This window comes from Lathyrus oleraceus, chromosome 3 (genome assembly GCF_024323335.1).
Source record: "Lathyrus oleraceus cultivar Zhongwan6 chromosome 3, CAAS_Psat_ZW6_1.0, whole genome shotgun sequence".
In the NCBI taxonomy this organism is placed as follows: domain Eukaryota; kingdom Viridiplantae; phylum Streptophyta; class Magnoliopsida; order Fabales; family Fabaceae; genus Lathyrus; species Lathyrus oleraceus.
Genome location: NC_066581.1, coordinates 301,469,674 through 301,474,120, shown reverse-complemented (window position 1 = coordinate 301,474,120; position 4,447 = coordinate 301,469,674).

Below are 4,447 nucleotides of genomic sequence, written 5' to 3'. Positions count from 1 at the left end.
TAGTCCCCAACAACGACACCAAAAACTTGATGACTTCTCAACAAGTGTACCGATAGTATTGCAGTAACAAAAAGAGTATTGAATCCCTAAGGACTGCTATTTAATAAATTAATAATTGTGCAAGTGTAAAAAGTAACAATTGAGGGGTTTTCAAGTTTGTAGTTGAAAATAAAAGAAGTGTTCTGACAAGTTAGAGAAAGTGGCCAGGTTGTGCCTAGAATTCTATATTTCTCCCTTGTTGATGTCTAATGCATTACATATATCAAGCTTCGTTATATTTTTACGGTAAGTTAACAAGACCACTATACTCAATCCTTTGGTGTATACCTCACTGATTCCTACTAGAGGTCTCATATCCCTATTCAACCATCTTAAGTGACATCAGGCAATGTTATAGTACGTTAACTCTAAGACCAATACTCGAGCTTTCCTATCCCTATTCAACCGACGTAAGTACGATAATTTCTGTTATCACATTAACATAATATCTAAAATAATGTGCTTTAAGTGAAATAAGTAATTAAATAGAAATATAACTAAGATAATTCATGTAACATCAAATTAAACATATGCCCCAACAGATTTGAAACAGGTTCATCAGACAAAAGCTAACCTAAAAGTTTTTAGCTACTCATACTAAAAAAATTACAATACCAATTGACAAGAATAAGATTGCATAAGAATTCCTTGAAGATCTGCCCTCAAATGGCTTTGAATTCGCTCCAAAACTCACTTTTGATGCTGTAAATTGTACTCATCAGTCTCTAATCGTAAAACTCCTTTAAAAAGTCCAATGTCTGCCTTTTTATAGCCATTAAATCGTACCGGAACGCGTCAAACATTGCCTAGAAAAAGGGCCAATCACGCAAGATATAGACTGCATCGCACGCGCAATGATGCTTTGGAAGCTCTTCCATGTGCGGGAAGGCGTGCGATGCCATTTGTCCTATTCTCTATCGCACGCGATGCAACACGTGATTATTCCAGTACCTTGCTCGCTTTTGCTTGTTTTTTCATCCAAATTTCTCTATGTCCCAAAATCTTCATACTTGGTCCTTTTTGCTTCATTATTTGGCCAGTATTCATCAAATGTAATCATTTTCGACTTTTGTAAGACCCCAATTTTGACCCTAAGATCCCTCATGCAATTTCATCATATGCATTAGCATTGGGATTATACCTTGGCATCCTCCTTACCCCTCTTTCATTGGGTTTGTTTTGGGAGAGATCACCAAGCACCATGTGATTGTATCATACTTGTATATTATCATTTTACTAACCAAAATACCAAAAATATATCTTTGCATTTGCCTAACTCTTTTGTAGGCAGGGCATGATCATCATTGATCTATCAAGTTCATATCTAGGGTTTAAGACCCTCATAGCTAAAAGCATAACTAATTATTGATTCACAATGTCTCAAATAATCATATATGAGTCCCAATGATCTCTACATGTCATATTGATCAAGTATTCTTCAAGAGTTTGGAAGTGATTTGCCTTGGAAACCCTAGTTTGACTGGGTATCTTGAGTAACTTCTCCAACAAGCTATCTCACTAATTGATCAAATTTCTCAAGGGATACTTCAATATTTACCATCTTATGCATATATTACCTACCATGAGCCTATAAAGTCAAGAGAATTGGAAGTTAGCAAGTTGGTTTATGGTGGTTGGCCAGATGAATTCATCTGATCAAAACTGGGTCTCCCTAGACCTTATCTCCTATAATTTTCACAATATGAAAATTATTCCAAGAGCAAAGTTACTATAAATGACATTCCAAACAACTTTCATGTTGTGACCTAAATCATTTTCTATGTTGAAACATTATAGGTCATTTTGTCTAAACCCTAATTTGAAAGTCAACTTCCCAAGGCCATAACTTGCTCAATTTTTATGAGATTAAATATTTCCAAGTTGCACAATCAAATTGAGGATGTCTACTTCAACTTTTATGTTTGGAGTCAGATCTAATTCAACTTTTGTGAGCATGTGATATGAGGATACATTATAGGTCATTTTTGACCTATACCATTGAACAAATGATTTTCCTCAACTTCAAAAATGCATAACTCTATCATTCTAAATCCAAATGACATGAAATTGGTTGCTAATTTGAAGGTCTTTCAAAGAGGTATAACTTTTATGAAGACACGTTTCTCATTTGAAGCTCACATAAAAAGTTAAGCAAGGTGGAAAATTGAGATATATGACTTGACACTTAGAAAAAATTTCAACATGTTGAAATTTCCAAACTTCCACCTCAAAATTCACCATGATCCAAGTTCCAAATGAAAAAGTGTCCAACATCAAAGTTGTTCCCCTTGATCTAAGCTTTCCAAAGAACCTATGTTCATGCATTTTGGATAAAGTTTGTTAGGGCTGCACATGGCTTTAACAGGTCTGCATGATTGGAGAAAATCAAATGCCAAAAATCACATTTCACATTGCCTTGACATCCAAGCCTCATTTGAACTTCAAAATAATTATACATGGATCAAATTGGATTGCTCCATGGGCCTGTACACGCCCATGCAAGCTTGTGCATGAAATGTCCAAATTTAGCAATTTTTCAAGTGTGCAAATATCAATCCCAATTGCTATAAATACAGGCCCTTGGAGCTCAATTCAAACAGACCTTGCGCGCCAGCTTTGCCCCCCAATTGAAACCCTCACCATTCAAAGGAAAACCTGAGAATTTTCAACTTGAAAATTGAGTTTGAATCTCACTGTTTGGAGATTCAGAAACTCCAGGATCCAAAGCTTTGTACCATTGCCAAGCCTTTCCTGCAAGCTTCTCAAGTGTGATCAGATCAAGGTTGAAGCAAGCAAGATCCATTTCTGCACAACATTGAAGGTAAATTTCAGAAAACTTCATCTCTTCGATTCTCACTCAATTCTCATCAATTCTCTTGGATCTTTGGTTGTCTGAAGTCCTAACAATGTAGGCAAGAAGATTGAGTTGCTTTGAGGTCAAATCGAAGCAACTCAGTTGTCACACCTTAAAATTCAACTCCTCATATCTTTTTATATATTTGGAGTTAGTTGAAATTGAGGTCAGATTCGTGCTCTACGCCATTTTTTCTTTCAGATCATGTCCTCCTTTTTTATTTTGGTGATGGTTGAGGGTGGACCAGTCCGATGAGGTCCACCGGAGAAGAAGACCGGAGCTCTGGCTCCGGCGGTGTGTTGGCACATCTCCAGACCACATGATCCATTTGAAATGTTTTAATCTTAGGCGTTGGTTTTGATTACCACGCGTGTGGCGTGCTGACTAAGTTCCACCATGGAACGCGCATTTCCATCCACTTGATCTGCCACCTCAATTAATGAGGGAGATCACGTGGCTCACGTTTTTTTGATTTTTTGATTTTAGTTTTAATTCATTTGATTTTCATTAATTCATATTAATTTTAATAGTGATCCAAAAAATATGAGAGTTTCACCAAAAAAATTTAAATAAATTCCTCTTTAATATTCTGAATTAAAATTATTTTTTGGATCATTATTAATATTTTTCATGATTTAATTGATTTTGTGATTATTTTTAATTGTTTAAAAATACTTTTAAGTCTTTAAAAATTCTGGATTTTTTTCTCCAAGGTCATTTGACCTTGTTTGACCTATGATAAATCTCATGCCCATTTCTCTGGTGTTTTGATGAGGTTTTAGGAATTTGACAAACCATATTTAATTTAAATGTATTATTTTAGTATTTTTAAATTGAATAAATGCCAAATAATTGTGTTGACCTCTTGTGATGGTTTGTGTAAGTTTGACTTGTGTTGTTGGGCCTTGGTCAAGGTTGATTTGGCTTTGCTAGGCTAATATCATTGGATTTAGGGGATTGATGGAATGTACATTCCATCTCCCAAAATGAATGAATGATATTAATTTGGTAAAAGTCCTCCTTTGACCAATTTGAGTTATGATTCATTCCCCCCCTCTCCATCTAATTCCCCTTCTTTATGCATTCATTTCATTTGGCCTATGACATCTCAAAATCCTAAGGCCAATTGATTGCAAAATCAACATAAGTATGGATGAGATTAGGCCACCTCTTTTGCATATTCTTTTTATGCGTGGTATGTTTCATGAGCATAGTCCATTATACTATGTCTCTAACATTCATTAACACCAAATTTCGATTGCCCGACCTCAAATAGTTGTGACTTCTACATAAGTCCAATTACGATTGCTTAACATAGCGCTAAATTTTTGACATAAAATGCATAGCATTCTAGTTAGTGAGATTGTAAGTCTCCCCTCTTTCATGGTATTGTGTGGAAACTTGGCCTTTTTTCCTTCCTTTGGAAGATGTCTTGGCTCAAGGATCCATGCTTGTGATAAGTGGGTTGAGTGTTCTCCAAAGAATGACTTAAAACAAAAAAAAGCAAAAGCAAAACAATACTAACTTCTAACTCATTAACAACTAACATTTAAT